Genomic DNA, 24,985 nt, shown 5'->3' on the forward strand with positions numbered 1-24,985 from the left:
CAAGGGTTGAGAACCGCTTCTCAGGCAAAGCTAGGAGCCCAAATGTACCTGCCTTCGAAGCCAGTAGACTAGCGCCCCAGGGTTCTTCTGCACAAGGGAGCCGCGTCTTAGCCAGGCATCACCCGGCAGGAGGGAGACGAGGGCCGCAAAAGGCGGGGCCAGGGCAGAAGTCCTACCACCCCTCGTGGGAAAGCCCCGCGCGTGACTCCGGCTGCGCCCATCGCAGCGGGAGCGAGGGTGGTGGGCGAGCACGCAGGTCCAGAGGACCGAACCAACGCGCTGCTTCGGAGGGGCGGCAGGAGGGCAAACCAGACTGGACCATCGGCTCTACGATTGCAGGGGGAACCGGGCGTTACCAACCGGTCTGGAGAGGAGGGGGACGCCGGCCTGCCCTGGCGGCAAGGCGACCCCTGGAGGGCGCGAGACAACACCGCCGCCGCCGCAGTCGCCCTCGCGGGAGGTCGAGGCTGAGGCGAGAAACCAGGTAGGAGAGTCTCTTGGGAGCCCTGCGGGGACCCAGAGACCCATTGGCTCCGCGTTCCGAATGATTCCTTAGGAGAAGGCCCTCTGCCCACCTAATGAGCCCTCAGCGTCCCGCCCCTCCCCGCAGGTCAGAGTCCCCTCAGCCCCACCCTCCCGGTCCACTCCGACACTCTGGACAGAGCTCATTCTCAATCCTTCCCCTGACCTTACAGCGCTACCGTGCGCGGAACCCTAAACACCCTGAACCATCCCTTTGGCGTGCCCCCACCCCCCCGATCAACCCCGTCTCCTCAAACTGTCCCCTCGGAGACTTCCCCCACTTCGAGCCCCCTAATCATATAGTTGTGCCCAAATCTCCTGTGGCGTTCCTGGGGGAGCGCACCTAGGCCGGAGACTGCAGCGGGAGCCTCCGCACTGCCAGTCCCAGCCCGGGTCATCTGCGTCCTCCGCCTCATTGGACACTGGTTCCCAACCTGGTGTCTGCCGGGCGCCAGGATTGAGTCTCTCTCGGCATCCAGTTTTACCTTGGGGAAACCCTTGGCCTGGCATTTCGCCTGTCCCCTGCCTTTTACTCACCTGCTGCGAAGGGCACCGTTATCCTTTGCCCAAGACTGGCTCAGGACCACCAAGCCGGCGCTGCGGACACCCGGGGACTGCTGGAGGCAAGGACCTTATGCTATTAATCTTTGCATCCCCAGCGCCCAGCACAGTGCCCGGCACGTGGTAGCGCTCAGTATATATTCGATGGGTGGATTAATAAGTGAATGAATGAATGGGCTCACTGCAGAGACTGGGAGGCTGAGTGCTTTTAGTGGGAAAGGCATCTCTAATTACGTGAGAGCATATGTGGGATTACTTGTGTTCATATTAGGAGCATAAAACAATATATTCAGTCTTTCAATTCATTTATCTAATTTTATTTACATATCAGCTTCTGTATATCAGTTTGCTGTTTTTGTTCTGTTTACCAAAAAACAAAAACAAAAACAAAACGAGGTAGAGGGCGGAAGAAATTCTTATTGGTTTGCTACTTAAAAGCTGTCCAGATTACTTACCCTGTTTCTCTAGGGAGAACTGCTCCCTCTGGGGGAAAATTCTGGAGATCAGCCACGGCCTTTAAAGCTGACTCAGTGTAACTGGTCAGCTGGTAGTTCAGGACAGGTTGGAGGAATGAAGGATCAAGAACACAGGCCCTTTAAAGATGGAATTGTCAAAGAATAGAGAGCCTGAAACATGTTTTTGTTGATTTCCAGGAGGATGACCTGAGCATATTCAATTTCCTGAGGCTATGAGAGGGTTCAGAGACCTCAGTATTGGCCCAGGTTCAGTGTGGGTGTGGGTGGTATCGCTGAGTGATGAAACAATGACTGGAAAGCTATAGAAGCATATAAGCTAAGAAGTTGCCTTACTAATAAAGACGACTCAGAGTACTAACAAATAAAATATTGAATATTCTTAGGAAGCTCCTTGGAAATTAAGTAGTGGTATGGCTTAGTGGAAGGAAGAGCAGAACCAGCTTCTAACCCTATTATTCTGTTAACTCCGCCCCTGATTCTGCTGTGTGGCCATGGGGTACTTTACCATCATTGTTTCTCTTCTGCTTTGAGCCAGGTCAAAATCTGATTTCCTCTGATTTTTATGTTTAATGTTTAAGGTCCTTCTGAAGCCTCACATAACTGAAGGCTGGGTATGTTCTCCCTTATCCATTTCTAGCTTTGATTTCTCCATCTTCACTTTCTCTTTTCTCGCATGCTCTGATCTGTCTCTATTAAGTAAATCTTGAATCACAGAAATTCGAAGTGGGTAAGGACTCCTGAACTGGAGTAAGCATGGGCATAGTATCTGGAAACCAAAAAAAAATTTTTTTTTTTTCTCGTAACTGATACATTTTTTAATGGGCTTTCTACTTTTCCCGGTCTAGGCCATAGGATGGTTAAGACATCAGTAACCCCAGGACTGATTATTTGTTTTATTTTCTCCTCACTTCCACTACTTTATAGTGTTGCCAGATAAAAAACATGATGCCTGTTTAAATTTGAATTTTAGACAAACAGGGTGTCCTGTATTTTTATTTGCTAAATCTGGCAACCCTAGTTCAGAGGGAAGTTTATGTGTTCTGTTTTTCTCTCTGGGGCTTCCTTGCAATATCTTATCCTTTTTCTTCCTGTTTCTCATACAAGCAGACTAAACACCCTGTTGAGGGTCATTTGACTGAGGAGACAGCTCACTGCATGTTAGGGTAAGGGCAGGCTCCGTAGAGATGGTCTGATTGATCAGTGTTGAGGCTACCCAGAAAAACACCTACTCATACACTGGCATGTTATTATAGTTCCTGTCAAATGAGTCTGTCATGCAAAATGAGAGCATTATTTTGAGTGCACAGATATCAGCATAGCTCTGAAAGAGAGAGAAACTTCTAACTCGAAAGTATACCTCATAGCTAGAAACTCTCTTACACAACATTTACTCTTACCCACTCCAGATAGGTTTGATGATTTGGTATGCAAGTCCTCAATTAGGCACTGAGAACAAAACTGTATTTTACATAGTATGTTAATTAATATTAACAGTGAGTCATCAGGAAAAAGTTGTCATAGCCTACATACTGTGTGTACAATAAGAGGGCATAGTACATTTGAGAAATAGCTGTACCAAAACAATGTTTTATTTTAATTCCTTTTAATACTTAAAGGAGAAAACCTCTGTTTTCTGGAATTCTTAGTTTAATAAGGTAGTCTTTTATCTTCTCTAGGAAAATGAAACTGAGCTCTGAAATGTCTGTTGTGTTTCAGGCTTCCTGTGTTAGGTCCTGCAGACAAGGACAACAGATTGTTAACTGGGTACAGAAAAAAACATAGCCAGCCATCTTCTGGCTAAAATTTAACTATTTTAGGATATAAAATCTATACTTAACTTGTATATCTTAGGATCCAAAAATCTATATTTAACTTGTTTATCTATTTTTATACTTTTGTACCTCCTTTCTTTTCCTGTACAATTCTTTTAAAAAAGAAAATCCAGCCCTGTATTTACTGTACTTAGGGAAAACTGGAGAGTTATTTTTATTCATGCATAGGTAAAGAAGAAAAGGGAGAGCGGAGTACCCTAAAGGCAGCATAGATGGGATTTAGATGACCCCAAGAAAAAAGCATAAACTCAAGAGGAGGAAGTTGGGAATCTACTGCTGGTCCCATTCATCCTGGAGTTGTTTCTCTTGTAAAATGTTCTTTATTTATTCTTCAAAGGATCTTGTATTCTGCTTATTTAAGAATGTAGCCAAACTTCATTATCCACAACAACTTATTCTCTGGGGGTTCTAGATAGCTAAGAGTTTTTCTGTAAGGCTAATAATTTCTTTTTAAATATCCCACAAAGGGTAATGATTTAAACATTTCTGTCTCAAAACACCCCAAGACTTAGTAACCTAAGACAATTAATTATTTCTCCCAATTCTGTAGTTTAGCTGGATGGGTTTTTTTGTTTTGTTTTGTTTTGTTTGCATTTCTCAAAGAGGAGTTCTAGAAATGTTTGAATAATAGGAGCACTATTGGAATGAATTAAGTCTCCCAAATTAAGGTGACTAATTTGAAGTAAAGCCTACTTCCCTCTCTCTCCCTCCTTTCCTTTCCATCCCCTTTTTCTATCTCTTATTTGGTTGTACAAGAGCTGTTCTACTCTTTAAAGTATTATTCTTTTACTTTATAGTTATAACTATAGTTGACTTCTTAGTGCAGTGTCTATTTCAGTTCATATGCTGACTTATATAATGTGCTTTGCTTAACATCCAACAGGTCAACATGCAACATTATCAGTTATCCATTTCTAATGACAGTGATTAGAGAAGAGAGGACTGGAAGCAGGACCACGTGCCCCTATTGTACATTTGTAATTACTTTCTGACAACCAGGTGGTAGTGATGCTTAACAAGGGGCACTGAGTGCATGGAAAGGGGGGGAAAAAAAAAAAAAAAGACAGCATGGCTTTTTATTGAGTTGTAAGAATCCATAGTACAGAATAGAGAATTTCAAACTTTTTTTTTTTTAGAGGGGAGCCCTTTGTTCAAGTATATTCTACAGGAAAGTGACACCGAAAGATAGAAGCTAAGTTATTTTGACTGAAGGCATGGAGTTGGAGGAAGTAAAGCCTACTTCCCTCTCTCTCCCTCCTTTCCTTTCCATCCCCTTTTTCTATCTTTTATAATCCCCTGAGGTCACTCTGTAAAACACAGTTTGAAAGCAACTGACATAGATATTTCTTGGAGTAAGCCATGACTCCAAAGTAGAAAGAAGTTAAGAGAAATGGTTGGATTTGGGATCCCATAATCTTCAATTCAACACCCACTAGTAACCAACCATGGTTCAAGAGAAATTTAACCAAAATATGTACTACGTACATTTAGTCCTCAAATTCCATTGTGAAACCCTTAGCCTCAACTTAGTACACTGAGCGGAACCAAGAATGAGTTATGGATCTGTTTTGCCCCTTTACTCTAAGACCTATGCTAGTTTGTCAAGCTTTTTTAGCCAACAGCTAAGAAAATTTTTCTACCCATACTTTTAGCTCACAATGTGAAAACCATCTGTTTGTAGAATATTTTGTAGTAAAATACATGCTTTTTTAAAATATACATGCTCTAGACTTCCTGAAAATTGAGAGGGCTCTGCACCTCCTCCCCTGATGACCCCACGCAGACTTGGGTATGATTTCCTCTATGCTTCCCTTGGCCTTGTCTGGGGCTCCATTATACAATCAACATGTTATTTACATACATAAACTCCAAGAGGGCAGGATTAGGATCTCTGAAGCCAGGCTCTCTCAGAGCTTGGCCACTTCCATTTTTTGAAGTTCTTCAAATCTTAAAAATGATTTTGAAGTTTTTAAAATATTATAATCCAAAGCAGGGTTATAATAATGTTGGTATATTTTAAATATTTACATTTAACAAGTTAATTTATTTTAAAACAAAAATAACTGTATGTGGGACACAAAAACAATGATCTCAACAGTTGCAGAAAAAAATCATAAATCCAATAGTATTTCATGATAAAAAAAAAAAAAAACTCAACAAACTAGGAATAGAGGAGACTTTCCTCAACCTGATAAGTTGTATCCATGAAAAACTTACAAATAACATTATACTTAATGCTGAAAGACTGAAAACTTTCCCCCTAAGATCAGAAACAAGAAAAAGATGTCTGTTCTCACCACTTCTATTCAACATTGTACTGGAGATGCTAGCCAGGTCAATTAGGCAAGAAGAAAAAATAAAAGCATCCAGTTTGGAAAGGAAGAGTAAGAACTATTTCTACCCACAAATGACATGATCTTACATAATGAAAATCCTAAGGAATACACACACACACACACACAAAAACCTATTAGAACTAATAAACAAGTTTGGCAAGGTTGTATCATGCAAGATTAATTCACATAAATCAATTGTATTTCTATGCACTGGCAATGAACAATCAGAAAAACAAATTAAGAAAACAATCCCATTTACAAGCATCAAAAATAATAAAATATCTAGGAATAAATTTAACAAAAGAAGTACAAGACTTGTACACTAAAATTTACTAGGAAATTAAGACAAATAAATGGAAAGACATCCCATGTTCATGGATTGGAAGACATAACATTGTTAAAATGACAATACTTCCCAAACTTACCCACAGATTCACTTCCCCCACTAGGGCAACTAAAATAAAAAAGACAGATAATAACAGGTATTGGTGAGGAAGTAGAGAAATTGGAACCCTCATACATTGCTGGTGGGATTGTAAAATGGTATAGCCACTTTGGAAAACAGTATGGTAGTTCCTCAAAATGTTAAACATAGAGATACCGTATCACCCAGTAATTCCACTCCTAAATATACATTCAAGAGAATTAAAACCATATATTTACACAAATCATCATAGCAGCACTATTCATAATAGCCAAAACGTGGAAACAATCCGTATCAAAAATCCCAACTGCCTTTTTTTTTTTTTTTGCAGAAAAAAATGGATAGGATCTATTTTCTGCTAAAATTCGTATGAAAATGTAAGGGAACCAAAACAGTCGTGAAAAGAACAAAGTTGGAGGAATTCCACTTCCCAATTTTAAAACTTAACTACAAAGCTTCACTAATCAATACCATGTTGTATTTGTATAAAGATAGAAATATACATCAAGGAGTAGATTTGAGAGCCAAGACAATTCAATAGAAGGTATAATCTTTTCAACAAGTGGTGCTGGGACAACTGGATATCCACAAGCAAAAGAGTAAAGTTGGGCCCCTACTTCACACTGTATACAAAAATTGACTTAAAATGGATAATAGATATAAGTGTTAAGATTAAATGCTATAAAACTTTTAGAAGAAAACATAGGAATAAATCTTTGTGCCCATGGATTAATCAGTGGTTTCTTAGATATGACACCAAAAACACAAGCCATAAATGAGAAAATAGATAAATTGGTCTTTATCAAAATTAAAAATGTTTGAACTTCAAAAGACATCATCAAGAAAGTGAAAAGACAACCCACTGAATGGGATAAAACATTTTCAAATTATCTCTCTGACAAGGGGCTTCTCTCCAGAATATATAAAGAACTTGCAACTCAACATCAGATTGACAGATAACACAATTTTAAAATACGCAAAGGATTTGTATAGACATTTCTCCAAAGTAGACATACAAATGGCCAATAAGCACATGAGAAGACGCTCAGCATCACTGGTCATTAGGGAAATGCAAATCAAAACCACAGTGAGATACCCCTTCACCTCTACTAGGGCAGCTAAAAGGAAAAAAAATAAAATAGACAATAGCAAGTGTTGACAAGGATGTGGAAAAATTGGAATCCTCGTACTTGCTGGTGGGATTGTAAAATGGCAGCCACTTTGGAAAACAGTTTGGTCCTTCCTCAAAATGTTAAACATTTTGACCCAGTAATTCTACTCATAAGTATATATTCAAGGGAATTGAAATATAAGTTCACACAGAAACTTTTATTTGAAGGTTCATGGCAGCTTTATTCATAATAACCAAAAAGTAGGAACAATCCAAGTGTCCATCAGCTGATTGAATTTTAAAAACTGGAATATTATTATAAAACAATGAAATATTATTCAGCCTTAAAAAGGAATGAAGTACTGATGCTGCAACATGGATGAACCTTGGAAACATTATGTGAAAGAAAGCAGACAAAAGCAGTCACATAATATATGATTCCATTTATATAAAATTTGCCAGAATAGACAAATCCATAGGAACAAAAAATAGATTAGTAGTTAAGGGGGGGGGGGGGAGGGAGTGAGTGCTAATTGATATGGGATACCTTTTTCAGGCGATTAAATTAGATAATGGTGAGGGTTGCATAACTCTGAATATACTATAAATACTGAATTGTACACATTAAAAAGGTGAATTTTCTGGTGATGGTCAATAAAACTGTTATTTTAAAAATTACTACATTTATAACCTCATTTGGATATAAGGACAAAAGGTGACATTTGAAGCCCTTTTGAATGTCTGGTTTGGGCCAAAGGCCCTCCTGCTCCATTCCCCCCAATTTGTGATAGGATCTATATTCTGCTAGATATTCATGGTGCCTGACACAGTACCTGATAAAGAGTATAAAGTCAGTAAATATTTGCAGAATGAGTGAATGAATGAATTATGGTGACTCAAGTAAACTTAATCCTAATTCAACAAATCTACTACATACCTGAGGCCCATAGGAATCTTTTCCCAAAGATTGAATTACTAGTGTTTGAAAGAGTTGTTGAGGGAGGGCCTACAGTTAGAGCACTGGCTGCAGGAATTAGAAGAAAGGATGGACTAGAGAGATTTTTCTAAAGCAGAAGCTATGGGACTTGAGGAGGATCACATGGCATACATTTCTGGAAATACTTAGACCTCCACCGTGTTCTGTCCTAACCATGCTCACTGGTGGGAAATTCTTAATTCACTCTGACCTTCTTTCTGTGTACTCCATGGATGTTTCTTGGGACAGAGCCATTTTATTTTACAACTTGCAGGGGGATAGAGAATAGATCCATGAAGAAAGGTTAAAGAATCTGTAGTATGCCTACCTTGAAAAGAGAGGTTGGGTATGACAGTGACAAGTTTCGCTGTTATAAACTGAACAGTAGCACAGTCTCAAAGAGCCAGTAGGAGGAATCAGGAGATTACTGATTCATAGTTATTCCATAAGCCCTCACTAAATGCCAGTCACTGTACTAGAGGTTTTGTATGTCTTCTCTCTAATTCCTGCCATCCTACCACCATCCTATAAGAGAGGTATTATTTTACTCATCTTACAGAAAAAGAAACTGAGGCTGGGGGGGGTGGGAATCAAATAACTTGCCCCGTACTATAGAATTAGTCCTTACCCACAGAATTATATCCTAATCTTTTCTTGGCTCTCTTTGTTGACCAGAAAGAAATAAAAATGAACGGCCTGAAGCTGGAAAGAGCAAATCAGGGTGCTACTTCTTTATTGTAATGGACAGTAATTTGTTAGCTGAAGTGAGTTCCTATGCCTTACATAAAAGTATGTAATGTAAATTTAGGGACTGAACTCCAGTAAAATGAATGGGAATAAAAGAAGAGCTCAACTAAGAGGAGGTTGTTGATAAATTCTAATGACTCTTCTAGGGCCAGAGTTTTTAGTTCAAACACATAATTGTAGTTGTCAATATAGTACAGAAACTCTGATTAATAAATATGCTATTTGCACAGAGCTGGCTTTTATAATTTAGCTATCTTCCCTTTGTATGCAGCACATTCCAAAGCCTACTTAATAGTTTGTATAGCTGTAGTTACGTATTTGCTTAGTCTTCCCAGGTGTAAGCTCCATGATGTCGGGAAACAGGTCTGTTTAGTTCAGATAAAGCACTTTGTAAGTGCTCAGTTTGATTGATTGATTGATCATCTGGTCCTTGGGCAAGACTGTGGCATTCAGGGTTCACAGGGCCATGCATGATCCATCCATAAATCTGCCTAGAGCAGGGAAGGAAGCCTTTCCAGAGCCCTGTTTTTGCTTCTGGATTGGCTTATTAGATTTCCCACATCCTGCCTTCTTAGGGTGGGACCCTAAAGGCTTGATGCCAGATGGGCTGTGGTTTTTGGCAGAGGGGCTTGTTCTTGTTGAGACTATAAATGGAGCATGCTACTTCCTGTCCCCAAGTGAACTCAGTGGGGCCCCAGCCGGAAATGGGAGCACAGAGTTACTGCCTTTTCTGCTGTAACCTCCCTATCTCCACCCAGAGATGACTCCAGACTAGGTTGGTCAAGCAGGAAATTCCAAACCCTTTTCCTGAAAGTCCAAGCAGCTTGAGGAGTCTGTTTGGATAGAGCTGGAAAAGCTCCCAGCAAGGAGAGCCAGGTCTTATGTAACTTTGTAGACTGCCCTTTTTAGGAAAAAACAAACTGTTCCTCAGCTAGTGCTGGACTTTTTGAGCCACAGCCTACATTCTTTTCTAACCCCATTGGAAGCAGCCAACAGGACAGAGTTGAATGAAGTCTGATGAGGTTAAAGGGGAGATAGGAAGAAAGAGGGAGGGAGGGACATTTGTCATTCTGGCTGGAACGTGCTGCTCTGGTTCTCATGCTGGGGCTGCCACTTGAGCTCTGGCATTAGGGGGAGCACAGTGCCTGTGTAAGGGAACGCCAGGAGAAGAGCTGTACCTAGGCGTACTACCCTGTGTATTCCACAAGCCAACCACTGCGCTCTCTTTATCCTCTTCAGCACCCCACTCCCCAGAAAAGAGGACTAGAACTAAGTGAGTGTAAATATGTCCACAGCTACAGTGAACAAAACTCTGCTATAGGAAAGAATTTTTCCAGTTACATTTAGTGAACATTCAGTTCCTCCTTAGTTCAATTCAGTAAACATTTAAACCCCTACCATATGCCAGGCTCTGGGCTAGGTTGAGAGACAACAGTGAGGAGCAAGACAATCTCTATGCTTAACATGTAACCAAGAAGGAAAGAGAAAAAATACATAAATAGTCATAATAAGCGTCTTTGTTTTATAATCCTTAGTGCTTTCTGTATTTCGTGTATTCTTAACTCACATATAAAGGTAGTCACCAGGTTTATGTCCACCTGTGAACCAATGAGCGGGCTAATTCAAGATAAACAAAAATCCAAGAAAATCTCCCCTCTTAAGCTGTGACCAATTATTTTGATAAATTATTTGTAAAAGGGTTAAGCACACATTTCAAGAAGATTCTCATCTTAGTTAATGTTTTCATTTCCATAACTAATGGAATTAAACTAATATAAGCTATTTTGGAACTTCAACTATAACTTGAATCTTTTAAAATAGCATTTAGCTTTCTCAGTGAATTATAATTCCCCCTAGGGCATGTCTGTGCCCTTGGCTTCTTCCCTCTGACATAAGGTGTTAGGCACTCAGTAGGCATTTAGTAAATGTTTGTTGCTCCAGTGAAGGCAGCCATCCTCTTTTGGGCTATGATAATATAGTCCATGTGGCCTAGTGGGCTTTCAGGCCTATGAGGATCCCAGAGAGCCCCAAAGTTTCCATCAGCCCATTTACTTCCAGAAAACTCAGAAAATGCAAACACAAAGAAGAAAATGTACATGTGCAGTTTTTTAATAAAAATGGGATCATACCATGAATTATTCTTTGTAAATTGCTCTGTAAAAAAAGAAAACCTTTATCATTGGACATAATTTCATCTCAGCAAATACACCAACAATAATTTTTTGTCATGTAGACTATTTCATTGTGTGGATTACATCATAATTGATTTAACCAATTTACTAATGAGGGAATATTTACAATATTTTATAAATGTTTTGCTTTTATAAGTGGTGATTTGGTAAACATCATTTTGTATATATCTGTGTGTACTTTTGTCATGTTATTTATTTTAAATATGTTTCCTAGAAGTAAACTGAAGAGTATGCATATTTCAAATTTCGTTACATATTGCTTGGCTGCCCCCTTGAAAATTTCATTCATTCATATCAGATATCTGCCATTTATGACAGACACTGTGCTAGTTTCTGGGGATATAATAATAAATGTGTTAGATGGGTTTCCTGTCCCTTGGAGCTTGAAATCTAGTGTTAGAAGCTAAATGAGTAATTATAAAATATAGTACAGCAAAGTGCAAGGTGCTTTGGGAGCACATAACCAGGACACATAATGTAAGAAGAGTCATTGAACTCGTGTGTTTTAGCTGAAAACCTGAAGGATGAGTAGGAGTTAGCCAGACAAATGGAGGGGCAGTGTTCTAGTCAATACCGATGTGATGGTATAACTGCAAGGTAAGATGGGAGTGGCAAAAGATGAAACTGGAGAAGAAAGTCATGAAGGTCAGAGTATGCCCTTAAGAAGTTTTGGATTTTATGGATTTTATTTGCATTTTCAAAGGATGACTCTAGCTAGCCTGTGGTAAGAGAGACTAGGTTAGACGTTGATGAAGCAATTCAGACAAGCGATGGTATAGCTTAGTCTTGGGTAGCAGCAGTGGTGATGGAGAAGAGTGGGTAGAATCAACAAGACTTGGTGATTATTTGGATGTCATAGGATATATAAAGTAGAAACAAATAGGAGTAAGAGAAACTTAAAAACAGTGACTTAAATGAGATGGAAGTTTATTTCTTTCTTATCAACAATAAAACCATCCAGATATAGACAATCCTAGGCTGGTATGGCAGCTCCACAGTCATTAGGGACCCAGGCTACTTCGGTTTTTCCTCTGCCATCCCGAGGCCATCTTTATGGTCCCAGAGGACTACTGTAGCTCTAACGGTCACATCTACTTCCTAGCAGAAGGATGGTGGAAGGGAGGAAGAAGGATGCACCCTGTTCAATATAAAGAGACTTCCCAGAAGTCCCATGCAACACTTCTACCATAACTTAATCAAATGGCCGTACTTAACTACAATGGAGGCAGAAATGTAGAATTTTTTTTGGATAGTATTGTACCCAGCTGCATATTAATTTGAAAGAAAAGAGGAAAGTGTATATTTGTCGGTAACTTGCAATCTGGGACCTGGGAAGGTGGGGAACTACAATTTTATTCAGAGGAAAGCCACATTGTTTACAAGATGATAAAGATTACACAAAGATAAACATACACTGTTCAAACAAGACTTATTTGCCACTAGGCAAATATTTCACATATTAAGATCCTGTTTTATTCTTGCTGTAAGGAATAAACATGTGTTAGCCAAATAAAGACCCACTGTAAGTATGACTATAGCTGTATTGATTTGGCCTGAATCTCTGCCACATGAAATTGTCATGCTTGTGATTTTAAGTACATTGTCATTCATTAATATTCAGACTATAGGAAAGGGCAGACCAACAGATTGCTGCTATTTAGATTGAAGTCTAAACAGGATGCAAATTAGGGTATTTGCTTTTTGTTCTTCTCTACCAAAGATATTAGCAGTATATTATAGTAGAAAGAGCAAGGATATGAGTGAGGCAGACAGAGTTCCAAACCCAACTCCCCCACTTTCTAGCTCTGTGATCTTGGATAAGTTAATCATTGTAAGAAATTCAGTTTCCTTGACTGCAAAATAAGGATAACAATATTTACTTTGTTGGGTTATTTTGAAGATTAGAAATGCATTTATGACAAACATCTAACACAATGGGTAAAATAGTAGATACTCAGTAAATAATAACTGTTATTATTGTAAGTATTAGTCTCTAAGTCATTAGTTTCCTTCTAGTTCATGGTGTGTGGAGAAGTATAACTCCAAAGATTCTTAATCCTTTACACATTGTTCTTTGGTTGCTTCTGTAGCAGTTTGGTCCTAGTTTACAAAGCCTGTAACTATTTGTGATGGGGCCTAGACTCACAGTCAGCCCCTAAGTCTTTGCTTAAAATGAGCTCACCCCTACCCTCTTGCCTTTTAGTCATATTTACTGTGTCCAAACCCTTCTGTCTGTTGATGCTGTTTCCTTGCTATCCACAACCATACACATATAGAAGTGAGGGGCAGGGGGAGAGGAGAGATGGAGTTGGGACCTGAGCCAATTCATGTATGGGTTTGGAACCTAGGAGTAGAAAATAAATGGCCTTGGAGGGACATGGGGTAGTATTGTTAAGCAGAAATAGAAGGATAAAGATGGTTTATGGCTCATACTGCACTCCAGAATGATAATGCAATAAGCTAAATTCCACAGATGTTTTCTGAAGCTCTTTATATGAGGGAAATAAGCCAGTCTGTCTGCTTCAATACAAATAACCTCGAAATTCTTCCTTCACATTCTTCAGTAGCTATTTAAAGGGGAGCTGCCTCTGAAATATCTGCATCAGCCCGTGGGAAGAGGAAAGGGATCTCTAGGCTAGCCCAACAGTGTCAGAATTTTGGGATATAGACCTTGAATAGAAAGGTCTTTAAAGTCTAGACTGGGGACCGGTCAGCAAATTATAGCCTGTGCCAAGGTGTCTTTGTACATCCTACAAACTATGTTTTTTACACTTTTAAAGGGTAAAAGAAGGAGAAGAGGAGAAGAATAGGTGACAGGTATATGCAGCCCACAAAGCCTTAATATTTACTATCTTGTCCTTTCCTGAAAATTTTGCTGCCCCTTAAGCCAGATGTGTTTTCTCCGAAAGGAGGGCAGGTCTTACCAGAGGCATCAGAAGAGAGGAACACCTTTTTTGAACCCAGGATAGGTACTTGCAGAAGAAGAAGTGTCATTATCTATGAAGAATAGATTTCTAGTTCTCCTTTCCAAGAGTTCTGGAGACCTGGCAAACTAATCCCATAGTGAGGGATTGCTGGGCTAGAAAGAGTAGAGGCTTGTGTTGAGTTTAGGAGACAGTATTGCCTTTGTTCTAACTAAGCAGTGGAATACCTTCCTTCACTAACTTTGCTTTCTCAGGCCTTTAGGCTGGGTCCAGTTTGTAAGTCCTGCTGCGGATTGCTGTGTCAGTGAGATGCAAGCCTCAGATCAGCATCCTGGGCCCAGGCATGGGGGAGGTTTGCTACTCCTAGATAAAGTGGGTGAGTGAAGGTGTTCTTTTTGCTTGCCTATTTCTACCTTCTCTATTGCACATTAGTGGGAATTAATACCTTATTATGTCTAGGTAAGCAGATTCCTAACAATTTCAACTGTTCCTCACACCAGAGGTGGGGATTGTAATCCCGAAAGAAGGGCACTGCACCCCCAGGCACATACCAGCCCCACTTCCCAATGTGGCCACCAGGACCTGGATGAGAGAAAAATCCAGGAGGCCGGAGCTCTCTACCTATATGCCTGGGTAACAATTTTATTTCTGAAATACTTTGGTCCAAAGAATTTACAGCATTTACATTTCCTGCTACTTATTCTGTTTATTGTTTACCAGAAGGTAGATACAATTAGCCCCTTTTCCAGATGGCAAACCTAGAGCTTTGAGAAGATAGGTAACCTTGCCCCAGATGACCCAGCAAGTCTGAGAAAAAGCCAAGAATGAAAGCAGTGTTCTTATCTTCTGGGCATTCTGCCACTATCCTAGGCATGAGTAGCTTCCAGGTGGAGCTGAGACCAAACCCTGTTATCTCTAGTGATCAAATCTGGTTGTTTCTGAGGCTGCATTGTTGCTTTAATGACCAGGTAGATAAGCCTTGAATGACAGAAAAAAATGCATTGAATGAGTGTTCCACCACCTGCCTTCCTGCTGTCACCTGGTTTCTTAAGGTACTGATGTTTTGTGTCACTGAAGATGATTATGAGTCAGTCACAGGCAGGAAGATGATGGCGTCACTGTTAACTGTACACATGGCTGCTTGACTGCTTTCTTTGCATTTTAACATTCCTACCTTGTGTGTGGACATTTTTGTCATTCCACAGCAGTCTGCTGTGCACATGCCTCTCAGTAGGCCAGTGGGCATCTGTATCATCAGCTTTCCAGCTGTCAGTCTCCTTACACTGCTGTCCACCTCATGGGGCAAGAAGAGATCTGTCAGGAGTTCCTTCCGGGGAGGTGAGTGGAATATCCACAGAGTTCCTGACACTGTGATCAGAGTGTAAGGTCCCTGGGACCCCAGGCTCTAGGCCTTGGGAGATAGAGTCTTTCAGGAAAAGATTATCTGGGCACTGACTCCCGGCCAGATGAGGCTTGGTTTCTTGATGTTTCTATCCTGTTGTGCCAAGACTAGGAAAGAAGCTCTGGCCAAACAAATTGCCAAGGAATTTGATGTACCTGCTAAAAGCTATATGCAAATCAATTAAGGACCAGCCTAGCCCATTCTTTGTCTCAAATACCCTATAAAAGTCTTCTGGTGAGTGGATAAATAAAATGTGGTATATACACATGATGGAATACTACACGGCAGTAAGAAGGAACGATGTCATGAAACATATGACAACATGGATGAACCTTGAAGACATAATGCTGAGCGGAATAAGCCAGGCAGAAAAAGAGAAATATTATATGCTACCACTAATGTGAACTTTGAAAAATGTAAAACAAATGGTTTATAATGTAGAATGTAGGGGAACTAGCGATAGAGAGTAATTAAGGAAGGGGGAACAATAATCCAATAAGAACAGATAAGCTATCGTGGGTAAATTTAATGTTCTGGGAATGCCCAGGAATGACTATGGTCTGTTAATTTCTGATGGGTATAATAGGAACAAGTTCACAGAAATGTTGCTATATTAGATTACTTTCTTGGGGTAGAGTAGGAACATGTTGGAAGTAAAGTAGTTAGCTTAGGTTAGTTGTCTTTTTCTTACTCCCTTGTTATGGTCTCTTTGAAATGTTCTTTTATTTTATGTTTTTTTTTTAATTTTTATTTTTTTTTTATTTTTCATACAGTTGATTAAAAAAAAAAAACCTTCTGGGCAGGCTTTTCCTTTTTCTTTACAATATCAGCACTCACTGTATTAATCTGGAACTTGTGACTGAAAAGGCTGAGCTACTAGTTAGTTGAGCGGCAGCTTTTCCTTGATTTTGTTCAGATCATTTCAATGCAACAATATTTTTTGTATATGTATGCTCAGTCCAAAACAACATAGTAGGTCTTTTGTCCAGGGCCTACCTAACGCAGGAGAATGCTGTGAGCTTTCAATTTGAGGTCCCCTAGCCCCAGAAATCTGGGGCTTGATCCTAGGCCTCCATCCCACTTGAGACATGGGACATGACAGCTCTGTTTGTTCACCTTCCCCATTCCCTGTTCCTGTTCATTCAGAGCAGTTTTCAACAAGACTTGCTTCTTCCAGAATCTAACTTAGCAACCTGGAGAAGCCTGGGGCCACTTCTGTAGCAGGAAGCTGCCCTAGATCTGGGCAGTAACCAGTAGAACTCGATACTGACACTGGAGTGTAAAAATAAACACCTCCTACAGTGCTGGCTTAATCCATTGGCATCAGAGTTGCTATTATTAACCTATAGGCCTCACAGGCAGCTGTGATGGGCAGACAACAGCCTCGACAGACCTATCCTGCCAGCTTGGATCAGACTGCTTCTCCTCTCCACCTACTGGGATCTGATCTGGGGCCCAGGAGACGCACCATCAGTCTGGGAGCATGCCCCACAACAGGTAACACTAGAGATGGATACTATCTTTGGTCTGGGAGAGCCACAAGGCTCTAGGGTCAGCCTGCCAGTCCAGAACATAATGGACACAGGCTGACTGATTCGGTGCTGGTACAGGAGTGGGAAGAAAGAAACATCACTCTCTTTCCATTTCCTTGGGCTCTTTTAAAGGGTTTTTGCCTGCCAGTTCCCTGGACCTGGAGTCTTTGGTTCTTCTGGGAAATTGGGAAGGGAGAGAGAAAAGGGCTCCATTGGTCATCTGCCAAAGATATAATAATAGTGATCATGATTAAGCACTTCCTATGTGTCAGGTACTTTACATACAATATCTGATTTAACTCTACCCAAAACTTTTAAGGGAAAATACTACCCTTATAGTTTTACAAATAAGGAAGCTGACACTTAGTGAGATTGAGTTAACTCCCCAGAGTTCCACATCTGGCAAGTAGGGTGTCAAATTTGAACCTGGACCTGTCGTAACACTAAAATCCATGCTCTGAATCATTCCAGAACTTAGGTTCCCTGAATACTCAGGGCCCAGGCCAGGTGCCAGCCGCCTGCTTTCTAAAATTTTTATGTACATAAATGTCAGTTTACCCTCACTTAAGTCTTATACCTAAAGTAAGTATCATTATTGTTATACAGAAATGGTCTTTGCTGCTACCTCCCAGTAAGGCAGGCCCAGTATCCTTACCAAACACAATGAGCTGGCCTTGGGAGAATGGCATTTAAAGATGAGGCACCACCAGAAAAAGGCTCTGATTCTGACTGAGAAGTCTCAGAGACCATGACCCCTCTGCTGAGATCAAGGCAGTGTAGGAACCTAGCTCCCTAGGGGAACAAGGCTTGGATGGCCTTCTGGCAGTCATTCTGAGGAAGGTGTGAACTTGAAAGAAAACATCTCCTTGAAGAGCCACTAGGCTTCTCTCCCCACTTTCTCCCACCTCCCACCACCTCCCCCACCCTGGCCCCATACTGGCTGGGTAATTCAATGTAGATTCTTCTCATAGCCTACTTCACTGTGCATATGTGGCCTTTTATTTACAGCTTTTGGCAAACTGATTAGATAGCTGCTTACCAGCCTGCATGCCTCAGTCCACTGCCTGGTGGGAGGGGGAACAAAGAACACTCTAGCCTTGCCCTCTGGAACTGGGGAGCCAAAAGAACCAGCCAAAGGAGAAACAAGGGGGTGACTGCACTGAACAGTCAAGGAGAAGCACAGAGGCTCTTTTTGACCCAGCTAACTTGCTCCTGCAAGTCAAGCCTGAGAGCTTGTCCTCCAAGCACAAAAGCCCGTGCTGGGGCTTTTAGCTGCCACCCTCGGTACACTGTCTCTGGTTTGGATGGTTTCCTGCTCCCTTACTGCTCACCTACAGCTAGCACCAAGAGACTTTATCCCTCTATCTCTTTATCCTGTGGGTCTCGTTCTCTGCTCCATTTTCCATCCCCTTATCTGAAGAACTGTCTGTCAAGATAGAAACTAAATCTCTACTAATTCCCTGTAGTCCTCTCTCCCCCTACCCTACATGCTCAAAAGAGATAGGGGTCAAAGGAAATTCTCACCCTCTAGAGATTTATAACCATGGCAGTTAGAAGCCGGGCACCTGGGAGTGTAGATGTGTATGTGTGTCTGTGTATTCACATGGAAAGGCAGGAGGGTGAGAGGAAGGGCATTTATTAACACTCTGGGTAGGAACCTTCCCTTGGGCCCCAAGTTTTAATTTAGCTTGGTTTGTAACTAGAGCTGAAAGGGACCTTATGAGGGCATCTGCCTCCAAACAGGTGCTAAGGAGGGAATCAAATGGTTGGCCTAATGGAGAAAGGCAAACACTTGCTAGTGGGATCAGCAGAAGAGAAGAACTTTTCTCTACGGATAATCACTCTTGAGCAGAGAGTGGCCCTGGGCCAAGATTTTTATGGAATTTTTATGGTTATCAGATTTTTATGGAATAAAAGAAAGTGACCCTTTACAGCTCATTGTCAGAGGCTTCTGGTTTATTCTTTTCCTGGTTATAATTCCCAGTACTACAGTCTCCATTCATTGATTTGGGGCCCTGGGAGCTTGAGGCACAGCTGAGTCTGAGAGATAGAAGACTTGGAACCTGCTAAGTTCTTCCCCTGGTTCTTCTCTGTCAGTGATTTTGATTACATTAAAGGTGCCTGCATATTTCCAGCTTATAAGGGAGAGGGTAGACTTGGGGAAAAGAAGGTATGCCATGCCTGGTGGTCCTAGAAAAAAGCCCATTCTGTTTCAGAGCAAAACACTCTTCTTGAGTGTTTCGGGGGTGAATTTTTAGCTGCACTTTTCTGCAACATATTTGGGGAGCCAAAAGCAAAGCAAGTCTGTGCTTCAAAAGAGGAGTCTATTTGCAAGGACTAATAAGGAAGCAGCTGGGTGTGTCTGGAACAGCCCTTCAGGCTAAGCCTTTTCCAGCTTACTCCCGGCATGCTGGCTGGCCTCACTTGGATTCCAAAATAACATAATACCAGTTAGGAACAGTGCCCTCCTCATCTAGGAGCAGCTATACTCTACCCAGAGGAAAACAGATGACCTCCTGGGCGTTGGCTGCTATTCCATTTGTGGAATCAGACTCCTGATGCCATAGCCACGTGCTCTCAGGCATCTAGCAGCTTGTTTATTCTTTCCTTGCAACTCAGTCCCAGTCACCCACAGGAATCACTATTACCACCACTTCCTAAATCTCCTGATTCTTGCAGCATCTCTTGCACATTTTAAGGAAAAGTACCTGTCTTCTAAGAAAACTCAAAGCCTTTGTCTAATCCTGTGGCCTAAAAAAATTTAGACCCTGGGAGGGGATAGAAGGTGATTGTATAAACTGGTCATTGACTTCCCTGAATTCAGTAGAAACCTCATTTCTGTACTGGGAAGTAAGTTTGATATTAATGTAATGAACATCATTTTCCAAAAACATTTGATTTGGGAGCCATGGAGAAAGCAAAAGAGAAAAGTTGATTTCTACCAGTTAATCGTTTGTTTCACTCCCCACTCCCAACCCCTAACAAACCATGCTTGGTCCTCCCTCTACCCCGAGGTTTTCAGCATTTCTGCCTCTGAACCCCAGGGTCCACTGGAGGAGCTTTTTGGGGACCCCCACAGTGGAGAGGGGGAGTTGGTGTATATTGGGCTTTGGACCTCCCATGCTTCAACCAGAGTAACTGTCTTATGTATTGAGCTGAAAAGAAGTTTAAAACTTGCTGTAGAGCAGAAACTAAGATGGCGGCTAGGTGAGACAGGGCAAAAATACACCTCCGTGAAAAACACTAGATAAAAACCAGAAAGTGACCCAGAACACCGGTTACAGCGATGTGCCAGCTGGACAAGGTCTTCTAGTTCCACAGAGGCCATATACTTGGTGAAACCAGGAGTCTGCATTCTGAAACGAGTGAGTAAGCTAGCTGGAAGACCCGCAGCTATGCGGTGGTCTGGGAAAGCCAGGGTTTGGCATTTGGAGACTGATGGGCTCTTTAAAAAAAAAAGGTGGGGGGGGGGCGGGAATCCCAGGAGCGGCTGCAGCCATGGTAGTGGGAACCACGCAGTAAAACACAGCAAGAGGGGGCTGGGCCAGCCTCTCGGTGTCTGGCCTGGAAGATAGTCCGCTGCAGATACCCTTGGTGCCGGGGGAACAGAGGGGAGAGCCAGAAGCAAAAAGAAACCCCGCGGCTAGCAGCTGGCTCCCCGGAGGGCTGGATAAACTCCTGCCCAGGGCCATGCCCACAGCCCAGAGCCCTGCCAGTTGTCCTGGAGCTGGGAAGGAGGAACTGTGCGAGGAGGGGGGTGTGGAGACACCACGTTCGGCCATCTTTGCATCAGGCTGAAAGCGTCCCGGCACAGCCCGGCGGCCCGGGGCTTCCCTTGAGGGATGGCGCGCACTGGCGACATAGCACTGCATTCCCTCGGCAGAGGTCCTGGAGGATCATGGCTGGGCGGGGGGACCCGCTTGGAGAACCCAGGGACACTACGCCAAGTCCAGTGGTTTGTGGGACAGCGAGAGAGAGGGTCTGGGGCTGAAATGAAATGAAGGCTTAGACTCTTGCAGCGGCCTTGAATCTGTGGGAACCTGAGGGATTTGAATATTAAAGCTGTCCTTCCTCCCTGGCCACCCATACACACGCCCCATGTTCAGGGCGGACAGCTCCAGCAACACACCCAAACTGAGTTCTCCAACTGAACCCCACAAGAATCATTTCCCCACACACTGCAGGGACAAGGTGGAGAACTGACTTGAGGGGTATAGGTGACTCACAGACGCCATCTGCTGGGTAGTTAGAGAAAGTGTATGCCACCAAACTGTGTTTCTGAAAAATTAGATAGGTATTTTTTTTACAACTTGAAAGAACCCTAACAAGCAAAGCAAATGCCAAGAGGCCAAAAACAACAGAAAATCTTAATGCATATGATAAAACCAGACGATATGGAGAACCCAAATCCAAACACACAAATCAAGATACAGAAGAGACAAAGTACCTTGCACAATTAATCAAAGAACTACAATCGAGGAACGAAAACATGGCAAAGGATTTAAAGGACATCAAGAAGACCATGGCCCAGGATATAAGTGACATAAGGAAGACCCTAGAAGAGCATAAAGAAGACATTGCAAGAGTAAATTAAAAAATAGAAGATCTTATGGAAATAAAAGAAACTGTTTGCCAAATTAAAAAGACTCTGGATATTCACAATACAAGACTAGAGGAAGCTGAACAACATCTCAGTGCCCTAGAAGTCCACAGAACAGAAAATGAAAGAACAAAAGAAAGAATGGAGAAAAAAATCGAAAAAATCGAAATGGATCTCAGGGATACGACAGATAAAATAAAACATCCAAACTTAAGACTCTTTGGTGTCCCAGAAGGGGAAGAGAAAGGTAAAGGTCTAGAAAGAGTATTCAAAGAAATTATTGGGGAAAACTTCCCCAACCTTCTACACAATATAAATACACAAAGCATAAATGCCCAGCAAACTCCAAATAGAATAAATCCAAATAAACCCACTCTGAGACATATTCTGATCAGACTGTCAAATACTGAAGAGAAGGAGCAAGTTCTGAAAGCAGCAAGAGAAAAGCAATTCACCACATACAAAGGAAACAATATAATACTAAGTTGTGACTACTCAGTGGCCACCGTGGAGGCAAGAAGGCAGTGGCATGACATATTTAAAATTCTGAGAGAGAAAAATTTCCAGCCAAGAATACTTTATCCAGCAAAACTCTCCTTCAGATTTGAGGGAGAGCTTAAATTTTTCACAAACAAATGCTGAGAGACTTTGCTAATAAAAGACCTGCCCTACTTCAGTTTCTAAAGGGAGCTCTACCGACAGAGAAACAAAGAAAGGAGAAAGAGATATAGAGAATTTTAACACACATATATAGAACCTTACATCCCAAATCACCAGGACACTCATTTTTCTCCAGTGATCACGGATCTTTCTCCAGAAGGGACCATAAGCTGGAACATAAAACAAGCCTCAAGAAATTTAAAAAACAACAACAACAAAAAAACTATTGCTCTAATCCTTATCACATACCTTGAAATATCCTACTTGCTGCCCTGTACCTCTCCAAAGGCATCTTGGCAATGATTTTAACAAAATTCTAAGTTCCTCAAGTTGGTCTATCACACCTGAACATACAGCACAGTACCTTGTACACAGAAAGTGCAGTGGATGCCTGTGGCTCGATTGCTTCCTTGCTTGATTGAGTAATAGACTCATGAGATGGTATTAAGTAAAGGCCTTCAGATGCTTCTAGATCAGGGAAGAGAGTATAGTATGTCATAATTTCTTTTGATTTATGATTTGAGCATATCTGTCCTTTGCTACTGGATCTGTCATGTAGTCCTAAGTGAAAACATGACCAGAAGAGTAACGTAACATAGGTTGTTGCTAGCATAGAGGATACCTGACTAGATCAACACAAGTAGTAGTACTTTCTGTTCATTTCCAAAGTGTCCCGAGGTAAAAGGTAAGCAGAATGATTATTGGGTAAAACCAGGAACAGAGGTAACACAGTCTCATATATTTATTAGCCCTGCTTTCTTTTGCAAAAAAAGTTACTGGCCTGGATAGTTTTCAGAATTGTTCAGTATCTTGATTGTGGGAAATGCACATCTTTTTCTCTGCTAAGCTATACTTAAAATACCATCGAAGCTACTTATATGCAGTCTCAGGTATACATCGGGATAACTTTCTTGTTTAGTTGGTTGGTTTTTATTTTGCTTTCAATTAACTTACATGGTTTATAAAAGTTACGTATGCATTTGTTATTTTTTAAAGCCCAATAACAATGGCCATTAGTGGAACAACTAGTAAAATCCAAATAAAGACTGTAGTTTAGTTAATAGTAATGTACTAATGTTATTTTTTTTAATTTTGACAAATGTACCACAGTTAGGTAAGATGTTAACTTTAAGGGAACTAGTTGAAGGATACACAGGAATTCTTTGAACTATCTTTGCAACTTTTTATAAATCTAAAATTATTCCAAAATAAAAAGTTAATTTTGAAAAGCCTGTACACAGTAATAAAGGCCTTCACAATGGTGGGGGTTGGGGGCCTTGTTGATCTGAGATATCATGGGACAATCAAATGGACATGTCCAGCAAGCAGTTAAACATATTTGCTTAAAATTTATCCCTCTTCTCTCTTTCTCCTTATGGGAATGTAAAATTTCTTGTTAATTTAATAGCCAAGTCTCTAAAGATTTGTAAATCAGTAACTCTGTCACTTCCTTTGTCTTGAGCCTTCTCCCTTTCCCTCTTTTTCAGTCTCAAACAATAGGATTGTTCAGTCCTATCCATATATAACTCTAAAAAACGGGGGTCCCTGGCATTTTTAAAGAGTAAGTACAATACTGTAGATTTCTGTGAAACTTTTGCAGTTTACAGAGCACTTTCACAAACTGTTTTTTGTATGCTGCTGCTCATATCTATTGCAGGAGGTTCACCGTGTCTCCCCTTACCCTTCACATTCTTTTTTGCACCTGGTGACTCCCCATAAAATAGCTAATCCAGGCACATGGTCATTATATTCACATATGTTTTGTTTTCACCACCCCTGGATCTCTCTATAGAGAGGCAGTCCCTTGGTTTTGAGGGATGCTTGGATTGAGGAATGGAGAAAGGTATCCAAAGCCAGGCTTTGCAGGTTACTGCCCTTTTAGTCAGAGCTCTGTAGCCCCTTTTGTGGGACTTTTAGGTAACCAACATCCCATCACTTGCTAATAATAAATATTACACTTACTGTTTACTATGTGCCAGGCACAATTTTAAGCACTATATAGTATTAATTTATTTAATGTGGTAGGTATTATTGTTATACCTATTTTACAGGATAACAGAGGCAGGGAAAGGCTAGATAACTGGCCCAGGATCACATAGCACACCAATAGATATAATATCATCTTTTAACTGTCATTAAGTTCATTACATTCAGATAAATAAATTTTACTGATATCCAGTTTAAATCATTGTTACTTATTTTGGGGGGCCCTGTTGTACTTACAGAACCCATGGATTCATGTTTTACTATACTTGTAGAAAATTATCTGCCATTGTCTCTTTACCTCTTCTTGATTCTCTGTCCTCTTACTCAGGGAGTATGATTAGAAGTATGTTAGACCTTCTCATTCCGTCTTTTAACTTCTCTTTCATTTTTTGTCTTGTCTTTCCGTGTTATATTCCATGTAATTTCTTTGGCTCTATCTTCCAGTTCACTAATTCTCACTGCTATTTTGTCTAATCTGCTAATGAACTCATCCATTAGGTTTTTATTTTAATAATTATGTTTCTAATTTCTAAAAGTTCTATTTGATTCTTTTTCAGATCTGCCTGGTCATTTATTACAATCTCTTGCCTACTTGCTTATCTTTGAGGTTCTTTCCTTTATTCAAAACACTTCACATATAGCTATTTTGAATTCTGTATCTGCCTTTTTTGATACCTGAAGCCCTTGGAGTCTTAATCTATTAC

General features: G+C 41.1%; 1 protein-coding gene across 1 annotated transcript in view; it reads left to right on the top strand.

The window, feature by feature from the left end:
- The first annotated feature begins 244 nt into the window (after positions 1-244).
- The window catches only part of RUSC2 (RUN and SH3 domain containing 2), a 54,034-nt gene continuing 29,293 nt past the window's right edge, over positions 245-24,985 (top strand). Inside the window, exon 1 of the mRNA XM_037851194.1 lies at positions 245-484. The gene's annotated coding sequence lies outside the window, so the exon portion shown is untranslated. The remainder of the gene's footprint in view (positions 485-24,985) is intronic.

The sequence above is a fragment of the Choloepus didactylus genome, chromosome 10, assembly GCF_015220235.1.
Source record: "Choloepus didactylus isolate mChoDid1 chromosome 10, mChoDid1.pri, whole genome shotgun sequence".
Taxonomy (NCBI): Eukaryota; Metazoa; Chordata; class Mammalia; order Pilosa; family Megalonychidae; genus Choloepus; species Choloepus didactylus.